At 39.0% G+C, this 15,679-nt stretch overlaps 1 pseudogene; it reads right to left on the bottom strand.

Annotated features, from left to right (window-relative positions):
* On the bottom strand, positions 5,394–6,438 carry Mrgprc3-ps (MAS-related GPR, member C3, pseudogene; annotated as a pseudogene).

Raw genomic sequence — 15,679 nt, forward strand, 5'->3', positions numbered from 1 at the left:
GATTTTCTCATTGGACTTTCCTGCCTCAATGAGGTTTCCGTTGGCATTTTAAAATTTTATTTATGGCCTTTTCCGGACTCCCTGCCCCTGTAATTTTGTTACTGTTGAAAATTCAGGAAGTTGTGGCTAAGTTGGAACATTGTATTTGGGGCAATTTGAACCTGTATTCTTGAGCCATAGACCTCATATGTGGCTCAGAATAAGCTCTCTCGTGTTTCTTTGATGTGAGAGTGGTGTTTTGTGTGAGTGATGGAAGGAGCTTTCTTTATCTACACTGGTTACTTGATGCTGTATGACTCATATATATTCTCTTGGTGATTTCTCTTCTTAAATTAGTTTGTTGTACATATGGAGCAACCCGTGGCTTCAGCCATATATGTAGTAGAGAATGACCTCATTGGCCATTAATGAGAGGAGTGGCCCTTGGTCCTGTGAAGGCTCAATGCCCCAGTATAGAGGAATGCTAGGCCGGGATGGTGGGAGTAGGGGGGTGGGTGGAGCCCACCTTATAGCTTCCTTATAGAAGCAGTGGGAGGAGATGGGATAGGGCATTTCTACAGGGGAAACCGAGAAAGGGAATAACATTTGAAATGTAAATAAATAGAATATCCAATAAAAAACAAAACAAAAAAAATTTTTTTTGTAGAAAAGGCTTGTGCTAGGGCCTAAATATCTTTAAATTGCCTTCCAATGGACCAGGCATCAAGGATCCCAAAACTTAAAAAACACATTCACTTTCTGGAGGCTCATGTAAAAATTGAAAGGGTTTTCTGCCATTAGCAAATGCAGGATTTAGGAAATCCTACCCCTTTGTAGCCCACAATTTCAGATGAAAATAAGAATAAATGTTGTGTAAAGTAAGGTACAGAGTAATTATGAATGGGGAGGCAAATGGGAAGCTTCTGTTTCCAGGCTTACAGTTGGAATTTGCTCTCTTGGCCTGTCTACCTCTTTGCTTCTTGGTTTCTGATTTGCTCTTCTGGCTAGTGTACTAATCATCTGTTCTGTGTTATCATAAAGCACTGACCAAAAGCAGCATGGACAGGAAAAGGTATATTTCACATTATAGGTTGGGTCTATATTCAATGAGGCCAGGGAAGGAGCCCAAGCAGGGACCCAGAAGTAGGAAAGGAAGCAGAAACCAAGACAGGGATGTTTCTCACTGGTTTGTTCACTGTAGCTTGCTGTATTTGCTTTCTTATACACCACTGGACTGCCTACTCAGGGATGGCACCATCCACAATGGACATGGCTCTCCTACATCATTCATTGATTAAGAAAATGACCCACAAGGATTTGCACATAGCATTTTGGTGGAGACAATTTCTCAGTCAAGGTCTCCACTTCCCAGAGGACCCTAGTTTGTGTCAACTTGACAAAAGCTAAACAGAACAGCTAGAGAATGTATTAAGATTAACACTGCCCTTTGCATGATAGATAACATCTAGTGAAACTACAGGCTGTGCTGTTTAAATGAGTAATCAACTGTCAATCAGACCTTTGTGGCTAGAGATATGACTCATGAATTGTTGAGAGTGCTTTAAAATGTAGGGCTAAAGTTGGGTGCACTCTCTGATTGACAGGTATTCACTGAGTACCTACTATGCTCCAAAAAGTATCGTCAGAGATGCAGTGCAGAGCTGTGAACCAAACAAAATCTTGAGAGTCTACATTCATTTGGAGGAAAACTGGCAACTCCTGCAAGTCTCTAGTTTATCCTTCTGTGGTTCTCCTGGCTTTCTGATCCATGACACTGTGTTTTCAAGTTTCTGACACATTTCCCATCTGTCTCATTGCATCTGACTATCTTCAGTAGGACAACAGAAACAGTCGGGGGAAGGTAAATGTCTTCTTATAGCTCCACTTCTCTCTATAGCATCCCATAGCATCATTTACTATGTTCTCTTCCTTTTCTCCTGCTACTCTACATGAAGCACCCCTGTTCCCATTAAGACCATTCTTATAAGAGAGCAGGACATTGTAGCTTGAAGACTCATTCAGAGGATATTGCAGGTTTGGCCCAGGCCACAGTTACCCACATTAAAGTGTTGAATTACTTACTGCTTTGGTAAGTGGAAGAATTAACATTTATGCACTCTTCTCATTTCCTGGCTTCTTCTGTTCCCTTTCATTGGCTGGTCCAAAAAAAAATGTATGCATGTATTCAGCAAATGGCTGTTCCTGAACACCCATAGATAAACAAGTATTTTCAGGTCTAGTTGGAGATAGTAGACAATGATGAACACAATGATGACCCATAATTATGATTTCCTAATTTATATCTTAACAGAACACTTTAGTGTAAGATGAGCTTGTTTCTCTCTGGTTGTGTTTGCTTTTCAATTCTCTTATAACCAGTTACTAGTAATGTACAGCCTCTAACAACACAGTGATTTTGTATAGTTTCTATATGTCAGGAATCAGATTCCATCTTAACTAGAGCTTCTTTTCAAGGACTTACAGGAATATAGTCAAAGAGTTGACTAGGACCATGTGTCTCATTTAATCTTAGGGTCTTTTATTACCTTAATGGCTGTCATCAGAACCTAGATCACTTCACAACATAGCCGCCTGTCCCAGAAAGACAACAGCCAAGTGTCTCCGGGACTTCCTGTCTTACAGCCAGACTATCTGAAATTCCATTTATCAGGGTCCATTGTCTTCCTTCTGTCATTTCTCACTGTTCTTTAGCTCAATCCACTGCAGCCACAATGGCCTCACTGTTACTCTCCATGCCCTCTGAACATCTGCTGTTTCCTCTCATCTTGACAGGAACCAGTTTCTGTATTTGCCCTGATCAGTCTCAGCTTTTGTTTAGAGATCAGCCATTTGCTGATCTCATACATATTCTGCTATTGCCCTGGTCATTGCCCTAATTTTTGCCTAACATTCTACTCAACATTTTGTGTTCATTTTATTGGCTGCATGTGAGGGAGTTGCTTTTCTGAGTTTTAATGAAGAAAGCCACTGTAAACATTCTTGCACAATGATTAATTGTATGAACATAAATTTTAATATCTCTGGATCAAATACTTAACTTTAAGATTATTAAGTTACATGATTATATACCAAACTTAAAATGATTATTTTTGTATTTTTAAGTGTGTTCACATCATGTGTGTTCTTTTGTGATTGGGTTGCCTTACTCAAGATGATATCCTCCAGATCCATCCATTTGTCTAAGAATTTCATAAACCCATTTTTTTAATAGCGGAGTAGATGTCCACTGTGTAAATGTACCACATTTTCTGTATCCATTCTTCTCTTGAGGGACATCTGGGTTCTTTCCAGCTTCTGGCTATTATAAATAAGGCTGCTATGAACATCGTGGAGCATGTGTCCTTATTACATGTTGGAGCATCTTCTGGGTATATGTCCAGGAGTGGTATTGCTGGATTACCTGTTATATCTATGTCCAATTTTCTGAGGAACTGTTAAAGTGATTTCCAGTGTGGTTGTACAAGCTTGCAGTACCACCAGCAAAGGAGGAGTGTTCCTCTTTCTCCACATCATTGCCAGCATCTGTTGTCACCTGAATTTTTTATTTTAGAAAATGAGTGGTTTGAGGTGGAATCTCAGGGTTGTTTTGATATGCATTTCCATGATGACTAAAGATGTTGAAAATTTCTTTAGGTGCTTTACACCAATTTGGTATTCCTCCGTTGAGAATTCTTTGTTTAGCTATGTATCTCATATTTTAATTAGGTTATTTTGTTCTCTAGAGTCTAACTTCTTGAGTTCTCTGTATATATTGGATATTAGCCTTCTATTAGATGTAGGATTGGTAAAGATCTTTTACCAATCTGTTGGTTGCCATTTTATCCTACTGACTGTGTCCTTTACCTTACAGAAGTTTTGCAATTTTATGAGGTTCCATTTGTCAGTTCTTGATCTAAGAGCATAAGCTATTGTTGTTCTAATCAGGAAATTTCCCCTGTGACATGTATTTGAGGCTCTTCCCTACTTTCTTTTCTATTAATTTCAGTGTATCTGGTTTTATGTGGAGGTCCTTGATCCACTTGAACTTGATCTTTTTACAAGGAGATAAGAGTGTATCAATTTACATTCTTCTACCTGCTCACTGCCAGTTGAACCGTGTTGAAAATAATGTTGTCTTTTTTCTTACTGGATGGTTTCAGCTCACACAAAGTTCAAGTGACCATATTTGTATGCATTCATTTATCAGTCTTCAATTCTATTCACAGATGTCTCTCAACATAGGAATGGATACAGAAAATGTGGTAATTTACACAGTGGAGTACTACTTAGCTATTAAAAATAATGAATTCATGAAATTCTTAGGCAAATGGATTGAACTAGAAAATATTATCCTGAGCAGGGTAACCCACTCACAAAAGAACACACATGGTATGCAGTCACTGATAAGTGGATATTAGCACAGAGGCTCAGGATACCCAAGATACAATTCACAGACAACATGAAGCTCAAGGACAAGGATGACCAAAGTGTGGATACTTCAGTCCCTCTTATAAGGGGAAACAAAATACCTATGAACGGTGTTGCATAGAGAAGGTGTGGAGTAGAGACTGAAGGAAAGGCCATCCAAAGACTGCCCTACCTGGGGTTCCATCCCATATACAGTCACCAGACTCAAACAGCATTGTGGATGACATGTGCTTGTTTTTAGACTCCTGATATAGTTGTATCTTGAGAGGCTGTGCCAGTACTGATAAATACAGAAATGGATGCTCATAGACATCCATTGTACTGAGAACAGAGTTCCCAATGGAGGAGCTAGAGGAAGGAACCCAGGTGCTGAAGGGGTTTGTAGCCCCATAGGATGAACAACAATATAAACTACCCAGACCCCCATATCTCCCAGGGACTAAACCACCAACCAAAGAGTACACATGGAGGGACCCATGGCTCCAGTTGCATGTGTAGCAGAGGATGGCCTTGTAGCTCATCAATGGGAGGAGAGACTTTTGGTCCTGTGAAGGCCCTATACCCCAGTGTTGGGGGTTGCCAGGGAGAAGAAGTGGGAGTGGGTGGGTTGGTGTACAGAGGGAGGGCGATAATGGGTTTTCAAAGGAAAAATCAGGAAAAGGGATAACATTTGAAATGTAAATAAAGAAAATATTTAATAAAAAGCAAAAATGAAAAAAAAGTGCAAAAACATGTTCTATTATGGGAGTGGGTGTGTTGAGGAGCAGTGGGGGAGGGTTAAATAGAGAGGGGACTGTTGGAGGGGAAACTAGGAAAGGGGATAACATTGGAAATGTAAATAAAGAAAATATCTAATAAAAAATAAAATAAAAAATTTTGGAAGATATTTGAAAAATTCATTGACAAGGGCAAGAATGTTGGAGAAATTCTTATTTTTGACTACTTTGAGAAGTATAAGAAAATTAGATTAAAAATAATCAATTGAAAGCACTGCAATCACTGAGGCGTTTCTGAGAGAAGAGTAAGTTAATGTTGTCTTGACTCTCAACATATGCTTTCTGACATCTCAGTGGTTTTCTGAAGATGGCTGTCTGTATATTCATCCTCTTCAGGAGTGTCTTTCAGAGCCCTATTAAGAATAGTTTGGAAGGAACAACACTTTCTACAATGCCTAAAGGAGCCTACAATGAAGTAAATGATGGGATTGGCAGAGCTGTTTACACAGGACAGGACTGCAGTTACTTGGTAAATGTGACAAGAGGGATAATGCAAATGAACCCCAAACCAGTGTAGCAGGAAAAAGTAAAGCCCAAGAGGCAGGCCACAGATGAGATAGACCATCACTGTGAGAGAGATGGTAACTTACAGCCTGGACAGGGGTTTCTTCCTAGGACCACAGAGGATCCTCAGCAGTAGGGCCAGACTGGACACAGAGAGAAGCATAAATAAAAAAATCAGAAATGCAGTTATAATAAAGGCAACATTTTCCACAAATGATGATTAGTCTCACCCAGGAATCCTAAGAAGAACCAATCCAGGATGCCTATGAGAATGGACAGAACCCAGATTAGGGCATATAGGATAGCTGACATGTTACTTTGGTGGTGGAAGTCATACCAGATTGGCCACAATACAGACAGGCAGTGCTCCATGCTAATAGCACTGAGCAGGCTGTGCCCTGCCATATAGGGAATGATTGCTGCATTGCCTAAGATATCTTTGTTTAATTTATGGGCATAGATGAAGTCAATGATCCATAGCAGAGAGTCAATGAAATGGCAGCAGAGGAAGAAGGAGTCGCCCAGAGCCAGATTGAGGACATAGCCTGAGATGGGTTTCCTGTGCATTCAGAATCCCAGGAGCCAGAGAACAATCGTGTTTCCTGCCAGTTCCACCAGGACAGTGATGAGGACCAGAAAGGACGGAGTCAGGATTGGACTGCAGTTGGGATGACCAGTTTCATTCAGTGGTATGATCCTGTGTTGTGTGATGAGATGATTGGATCCATGCTCACAAATCTTTCAGTGGTGTTACTGAGAACACAGACCACATTTAATCACCTTAAAATTGACCCTTCTTCTGGAAATCATAATATAATATAGATATTTTTGTCAATATGCCTTAATAAAATCATTTATAAATAAAAGGAAAGTAACATGACCATATGGATCAAGAATTCTGGGCTGTGAATTCAAATTCAGAGCTTGTGTATACTCTATAGTGTGGGTCATACTTCCTGTGTATAACTCAGGACTTTTTAATCGCGTGGAAATGGTTCCATTCTCTCATGGACAAGGTTGGATCCATTTCCTGCTCTCCTGTAACCCCAGAAAGGGAAGCACCAGATTTGCCTCCCCAGGGCTTAAAATAACACAGGAAAGATGAAGATATCAGGGTATTGTCGAGGTACATTAAGGGAAATATCCTTCTGCATGGTCAAAAGAATGTATTCTGAGTTATGCACCTAACTCTCGGTCGAGACATGACACTGGTCTGTGCAACAGATTACAGATCACATGCATTTACCTCCTCCCTTGAGATGACCAAGCTGCACCTATCAGTCACTTCACCAGGGGATTGCTGAGGTGGCAGAAGGAATGACAACTCACTCATCTTTCACAGGAGTTATACCTTCTCTGCAGCCATCTCTGACCTTCCCTCAGCTGGTACAGTTAAGCCTGTCTGCTTTTCTGAAAGCACTTAAGGTTCCTTTTTCTTTCTTTAGATCTCCTTTTCTTTTGAACATGGGTCAAAAGACCAAGCAACATTTTCCTGAGAGTCTGGACTCTCTCAATCATTTCTGAAACCCACATCTCTTTCCACCATGAAGTTTTTTCCCAACTTCCATTGCTGGACATACCAGCTTTCTTGGGATGTCAAAAGGCATGGCTTTTTCTCTTCACCTTCTCGATCTCCCTCCTCCTGGAAGCTGCCCAGATTTACAGCTTGGCTTCTCTGTTGTTTTGTTCTGAAATATTAGTAAAACTGTGATTGTGTTTCCTTCTAATTCTGTTTTTACAATATGTTTGGGGGAAGGGTGTTTTAAAATTCTTTCATTACCGAGAGAACCCTGATTTCTACCATAACACAGGGGCTCATTATGGCTTGGCTGATCATGTAGATTTATTTTTGTACACTGATTGTGTATTTATGTGTAGGAGGGGTTGGAGGAGAGTGGGAGAGGGTTATATATGAGTCTGGACTGAATTTCCCAGCACCATAAAGAACAGAAGAAGGGGAGTGAGGTCTCAGACCCAGGAAAAGAGGGAGAGAAATTAAAACAGAACAACAAAAGGAAGACTTAATTGGTGTGGTGTGAGGTAAGCCACAGGAATGGATTCCATTCTTTCTCCCAGGAGGTCTTTAGTGGTATTTACTTTGAAGGAAAAAGTCTTTGCTTGAGAGGAGCTTTTAAAGGGAAATAGAAGTGTAGGTCTTAAAAAATAAATACCACCAGGCATTCACACCCCCCCACAACATGTGCACAAGTACACACACACAATGGCTAGTTATAAAAATAGCAACTGAGCTGAAATCAACTATTTTCTCTTTTAGTTTTCCAGTAGTCGAGGAGGTAAAAATTAACATTTTTCTTTATAAATTTTAGAAATGAGAAAGGGAAGCCAGTGAAGAGGAAAGAGATAAGGGTATAGGCCAAGTAAGGACAGATGCTCCACTCCAGCTTATCTCTTTTGCCTCACAAACTAGAGGTAACTCCCTTCAGAGGACAAACTTAGAAAACAGGCTCTCAATGGTCTACAGAGGGTCAGTACATTCTCCTATCAGGCAGAAAATATAGCATGTATTTATTCATTTATTTCCATTTCTTCTTTTTTCTTAGATTTATTTTTATTAGATACTTCCTTCATTTACATTTCAAATCTTATCGCCTTACCTAGTTTCCTCTCTGAAAATCCCCTATACCTTCCCCCTCCCCCTGCTCCCTAACCTGCCCACTCCTGCTTCCTGGCGCTGGCATTCCCCTATACTGGGGCCTAGAATCTACACAAGACCAAGGGTCTCTCCTCCCTTTGATGGCCAAGTAGGACATCCTCTGCTACATATGCAGCTTGAGACAGGAGCTCTGGGGGTACTAGTTAGTTCATATTGTTGTTTCTTCAATAGGGTTGCAGACCCCTTCAGCTCTTTGGGTACTTTCTCTACCTCCTTCATTGGGGACCCTGTGTTCCATCCAAGAGATGGCTGTGAGCATCCACGTCTGTATTTGCCAGGCAGTAGCAAAGCCTCACAGGAGACAGCTATATCAGGGTCCTGTCAGCAATATCTTGTTGGTATATGCAATAGTGTCTGGGTTTGGTGGTTGTTTATGGGATGAATCCCTGGGTGGGGCAGTTTCTGGATGGTCCTTCCTTCAGTCTCAGCTCTGAACTTTTTCTCAGTAACTCCTTCCATGGGTATTTTGTTCCCCATACTAAGAAGAAAGGAAGTATCTACACTTTGGTCTTCCTTCTTTAGTTTCATGAGTTTTGCAAATTGTATCTTGGGTATTCTACGATTCAGGGCTAATATCCACTTATCAGTGAGTGAATAACATGTGTGTTCTTTTGTTTTTGGGTTACCTCACTCAGAATGATATCCTCCAGATCCATCCATTTGCCTAAGAATTTTAGAAAGTCATTGTTTTTAATATCTGAGTAGTACTCCATTTTAAATATACCACAGTTTCTGTATCCATTCCTCTGTTGAGTGACATCTGTGTTCTTTCCAGCTTCTGGCTATTACAAATAAGGCTACTATAAACATAGTGGAGCATGTGTCCTAAATACAAGTTGGAGCATCTTCTGCCCAGGAGAGGTATTGCTGTATCTTCTAGTAGAACTATGTCCAGTTTTCTGAGGAACCGCCAAACTGATTTACAGAGTGGTTGAACCAGATTGCAATCCCACCAGCAATGGAGAAGTGTTCCTCTTTTCCAAGTCCTTGCCAGCACCTTCTGCTACCTGAATTTTTGACCTTAGCCATTCTGACTGGTGTGAGGTGCAATCTCAGGGTTGTTTTGATTTGCATTTCACTGTTGATTAAGGATTTTACACATTTTTTCAGGTGCTTCCCAGCCATTCATTATTCCTCAGTTGAGAATTCTTCTTTTAGCTCTGTATCCCATTTTTTAATAGGATTATTTCGTTTTCTGAAATCCAATTTCTTGAATTCTTTATATATATTGGATATTAGTCCCCTACCAGATTTTGGATTGGTAAAGATCTTTTCTCAATCTGTTGGTGGCCTTTTTGTCCTATTGACAGTGTTCTTTACCTTACAGAAGCTTTGCAATTTTATGAGGTCCCATTTGTGGATTCTTGATCTTATACCATATGCCATTGCTGTTCTCTTCAGAAATATTCCCCTATGCCCACATCTTTTAGGTGAAAAATCATGCATTATTGGTATCCCTTAATCCTGTCAGTACAAGGCACATGCCTCAAATATTTCATCTTTTGTTTTAACATTTTTCTTTTGACAGTTTCTCAGGTATCAGATGTGCAAATGAGAATAACACTGAAAAGCAAATAGAACAATGAGACCTGGTTAGTAGCAGTCATTCTGGGAAACGAGGTCTGTATCTGATCCTGATCCATTCCTCTCTCTTCTTTTCTTCCTTCCTTCTTTCCCTTCCTTCTTTCCCTTCCTTCCTTCCTTCCTTCCTTCCTTCCTTCCTTCCTTCCTTCCTTCCTTCCTTCCTTCCTTCCTTCCTTCCTTCCTCCCTTCCTTCCTTCCTTCCTTCCTTCCTTCCTTCCTCCCTCTCTCCCTCCCTCCCTCCCTTTCTCTCTCTCTCTCTCTCTCTCTCTCTCTCTCTCTCTCTCTCTCTCTCTCTCTCTTTCTTTCTTTCTTTCTGAGACAGTCTTTCAATGTACCCCAGGCTAGGCTTCAGCCTTCTATGTAGCCCAGGCTGACTTCAAATGAATGTAATCTTCCTTCTTCGTTCTCTAAATACTGAGATCAAGGAAGTATGTGACCACATTAGCTTTCTCCTTGCATGTAGATTTTAGAATATATTTTTACATCCCTCAAGAAAGTCCAGTAAAATATTAGTAAGAGCTAGTGACCAAGTGAGACTTACTGAGATGCTGGGAAGCCCATGTGCTTTCTTGGTCTGTGGATTAATAAGATACTAAGTCGATGTGAGACAGAATTCTTCACAGAGATATTTCCAGATGACTTTCCAGTTTCCACTCATATATTAGGCTTTCTCACCCCACCTTATCTGGTATCCAGACCACTGTAAGTAAGCGCCATTCTGAAGCTTTAATTGCCAACTATGGGCATAGGCAGTAATGATGATGGCTATAAGGAGCTGCATGTGAGATTTATAACTAAAGTACATTGTAGTGTCTCTAGAGCATCCTTCTGGCCCAGCTGTTTTTCTTTCATATTTTTTCCACCTGATAACTGACTCATAGAGTTCCTTTTATTGCAACTGACAGACAATTGAACACTGAGTGAACTTCTCCCAAGTCCCACTGTCCAGATGTCATGCTTGTACTTTCTTTTTACATTGCTTTTTTAAATTCTCTGATTAGAAAAGTTATACTTCTGTTTTTAGTATTCATGTTGAAAGCTGAATGAATTAAATATTTCATTATAAACCAGAGTTTATAGTGAAATATTTTACCTGTGTAGTGTATACTGCATACTCCCTCCATCCATGAAATTTAGTACTTACCTATTTTTGTACAGTAAAAACAGTAACATTTATAAGAGTTATTTATCTCCTATAGTCTCTTCTTGAGTTATACTTTATATCCAGATACAGCTATTTGCCATCTGATAATATCATTTAAAAGTCAATCTCTTTTATGTACTTAGAAAATCATTCATTGGATTTTTTCTATGTAACATAAAACACTTATTTGTGTTCTTTCCAAACTTGCTGAATCTGTTTTCATTATTTTTATGTGTATGGTTTCAGGGTTGACCACTCTTCAATGGACAGCCAATAAGGGGTCTTCCATGGGAGACACTAATTCTCTTGCTCCCATTAATTATTTTTTGCCCTTGGTTCTATTTGAAAATTATTCTTCCACACTAACATGTCCATTATTTTTGCCATTGTCCCTTTGTTCATGTAGCAGTTTCAGGAGAGACAGTTTCACATCAGTCTTCCTGGTATTCTGGCACCTAAAATCTTTATGCCCTCTTCCATGATGTTCAGTAGGTCATTGATGCAGGAAATATGATTTAGATGTATTCATTGGGAAGGGGTTCCCAATGATCTGCAAATCTCTGCATTCATTGCATCCAGTTGTGTTTTTCTGAGACAGTCTCCATGTGCTGTAATGATGGGCTTCTTTGATGAGGGCTGGTAGCTACATTAATCTCTGGGTATAAGGATGAATAGCATTTACAATGTAGCAAGTAGTTAGTTGGTCTAGCACAGTGTGGAAAGTAGATTCCTTTAAAGAAATATATACACAAATTGCTTTAATTAAGCTGAAGAAATGAAAATAAGGGCAATCTGATACTAAAACTTCACTTGAAGTACTCCCGGAGGTGTAGCGAATATAAGAATTTGGTCACAAAAAAGAATTGGTTTAAAAAAGCCCCATTTTTGACTGAGTTAGAAATTTATGAGGCCATTCTGCAATCATAAATGTCCAAGTTTCTTTAAAGATATATTACACAAGTTCAAGTATCAATCTATAAACAAGAAGAAAGTGCTAATAACTGCTCATAATTGTGTGTTGTAAAAATAATTATACCTTTTAAGTTTAACCAACAAGAAAACACCATAAAGCTCTTAGAATGTTGACAGCTTATCAAGTAAGAATCAAATAGACAGACATACCAGCTTAAACTACAATAAAAACTTTATAAATTTATGCTATGAAAGCATAAGAAATAATTCAAAAAAAATTGGTGATCCCTAAAAGGAGAAACCACACAAAACTAAAGATATATGGAAATGTATACAATTAATGATCTGGTGTAAGTTATGAAGAAGTCACAAAACCCACATCTTAGCATTTCAACAAGAATAAACCCGTCAGACAGAGGGATAATTCATGAGTCAAAAAATAATACAATTAGAAGGGGTAGAAATGACTGAATAAATAATAAACATAAAATGAAACAAACAGTAGGAACTTGTAACTCTCTACTTCAAAACTCAGCAACAGGAATGTTCTAGAACTCAGAATTGAGAGACTGATACTGCCCTCTGGAAGGAGCGACCCTGAGAGAACAGTTTCCCTTTGCAGTTATAAGGTGGGATGCTTTCAGAACAGAAGCATCTCAAAGTAGACTTCCAGCATCTGTTTTCCTATTTCCTTATTATCTATAGCAAGATGGGACACAAGATTGGGATGGTCCCAGGTTAATTGGTTGTGATAGTCAAACAAGGGTGAAAGACACCACAGACACAGACAGAGACACAGACAGAGACACAGACAGAGACACAGACAGAGACACAGACAGAGACACAGATACAGACACAGACACAGACACAGACACAGACACAGACACAGATACAGACACAGACATGGGCAAAGGCACAGGCAGGGACATGGGCACGGGTACAGGCACAGGCACAGGCACAGGCACAGGCACAGGCACAGGCACAGGCACAGGCACAGGCACAGCCAGAGACACACAGATGCATAGACTTACAGTCACACAGTTACATAGACACAGAGACTCACACACATGCATACATGCACCCATACACGGTGGTTCCAAGTGTCCTGAAGGTTGTGTATGACAAAGTGCTAATAATTGGATAACCTTGGACTGACCCTTCATTGTCCTTAGTGGAAATTTGCTATATTCCTTTTGCTTGTACTTATATTCTACACTTTTAAAGCTCTTTCTCCAAAAGCTAGAGCTGGGATAACAAAAAGCTAATGCAAACAAGAATGAAATTAATGGAAGTTCCTCAGGAAGAACAATTATACAGAAAATTGAGTCTTTCTTAGAACTTATTACTTAGATAATTAATGAACATTATTATTAAGTGTGAGACACAAAATTTAAGAAAAATTCTTAAAGAAGAAAAACTTAGGGAAATTCTAGAAGCTGACAAACTGTAATTGAATCACTAGGCTTTTATGTTCAGCTTCAGAAATAAGGGACTAGTATGAATAGGAAGAGATTGTTTTCATACAGTTAATGACAAGCCTTGGTATCTTGCTGCTGGCAAAAGCAAGCTGCTTTAGGAATTCTGACAGACTTGTCAGACTAGAACTTTTCTGACATTATTGGAAAACAAAGAACAAATCTGCTACCTTTGCTTAAGGAAGGGCTGCACCATATTTTAAGAATCAAAGAAAAAAGATGGTGGTCTTATGCCAAATATAAAAGAAATATAGAGGAAGAAAGTAAGAATTAAATTAAGGGGTTAAAGAGACTTAACTTTTGCAAAAATCCAAGATTGATATAACAGGCAGTAGGAAATAAATTTTGATCTCTTAATTTGATGTCAAAATGAAACAGAATGAAATTCAAGTAGAATCACCTGACTAGTATTTCTGTAACCACAAGGCTTTAGGACACCAGTATCAAGGAAGAATATATTGAGTTAAAAGGAAATTGATTTTATCATAATGTTAACTTAGTTCTCATAAAATTGCTGTTTGTCTACTTTGTTCTGTTTCCAGTATCCTCATGTAATCAAGGAAGACTTTAGAGGCAAATATATTTTAAAAATCTGTGTACTTCATGAATAAATTAAACCAGTATACATTGTTAAAAAGCATCAGATAGCATAGTTTGTAGATAGACCACCCACATGGATATCAGTTACCTACTCCTAAGGAGGACATTTTCTGGACAGACGTTAACCACATACCTAGGCTGGAATAAAATGTCACAGGAACTTATGGCAATTAAGCAACATTTAAATTTTTGTCTATTCTCCAGAATGCTTTTGGAAGGGAATGCATGGAAATGTACAGAGAGAGCATAGCATGGCCAAGCTCAAGGAACAGCAGGGATGAAATATCCTTGGGAGGAGAGAGGTTAGGAAAGGATACTGCCTTTTTGGCTTGGTGAGTAAAGGCCTGAGTGTTCTGTCTGATTTGACATTATTTTGGAGTTGACTTTAGCTGTTTTTGCAAGTCTATGCCAATTCCTGTCTGTCCATTCTGGAAATTGCAGCCTGGGATCCTTGATGCAGCTAAGACCAAGTGTCTGAAAGAGGTCCAGGATAGTAAAGGTGTGTGTGTGTGTGTGTGTGTGTGTGTGTGTGTGTGTGTGTGTATGTGTGTATGTGTATGTTGATATCCATTCTCTGAAGAATCTTAAGGTTTATTATTTTTCAGATTCCAAGCATCACAGAAAATCATCCCCAGTTTACCCATCTAAATTGTGTGTTTGTAACTATAGTTTATAAATAAATACTTTCTATTTTGACACATATGTTTTTTTATCCTGGATGGATTCATAGCCAGTTCTATCAGTATGACATATTTATATAAGGATATATGTTTTATACTGCTGGGAGTGCATGATACTAGGGCAAAAATCACATATTTTTTTATGATCAAAGCTGTCATGATAATATTGATGTCTGACATGCGTCATCTCCACTTACATAAAGAACATGTCACAGTAGTCTCTCTAGGCAGGCAGCTGCCAGTAAGGTACAAAGAGTATGTGCTCATTTTGATTCTAGTTATTGTAGAGAAAACAAATTTCTAGATCTTTCTTAATCAATATGTTTTTTATATTTAGGCCATGATTATAGTAATGTCAAATCTCACCACCTTTGTTCAGAAAACAAGAATTCCACATTTCTTATGGAATAAGATCAGACCAGTGACATTTTGTAACTCCATGAATTGGTTTTGTTTCCATGAAAGAAAAGGAGATCTAAGATGGTAATGATTGAATATATAGTCCTCATGTCTTAGAACTCACAGCATCTACATCCTCTGGTACATCAAGGCTTCTGGCTGCTGGGGTCAGTGGGCTGGAGACATGGGATCCTTCTGCTGCAGCACAGGGCACTGAGAATGTGTGATGTAATACGGTTTCTGGGCCTCACGCCTGTCTTTGTAAATTGTGTGAGTCTTATGCTATTACTAGCATAGTGAGTGTTGTGATTAGACAAGCCTAAAACTTTTTTGTTGAAGGTGTTATCTCATGAGAATGTCACAGGAAACCACTGGGCTCATTTGTCTTTAGTTTTTTTTTTTTTTCTTTTAAAATAATTATTTAGAGGAAAAAATTTTATTGGATATTTTCTTTCTTTACATTTCAAATATTTTCCCCTTTCCAGGTATCCCCTTTGGAAGCTCCCTATACCATCCTCACTCCC

The sequence above is a fragment of the Mus musculus genome, chromosome 7 (genome assembly GCF_000001635.26).
Source record: "Mus musculus strain C57BL/6J chromosome 7, GRCm38.p6 C57BL/6J".
NCBI lineage: Eukaryota > Metazoa > Chordata > Mammalia > Rodentia > Muridae > Mus > Mus musculus.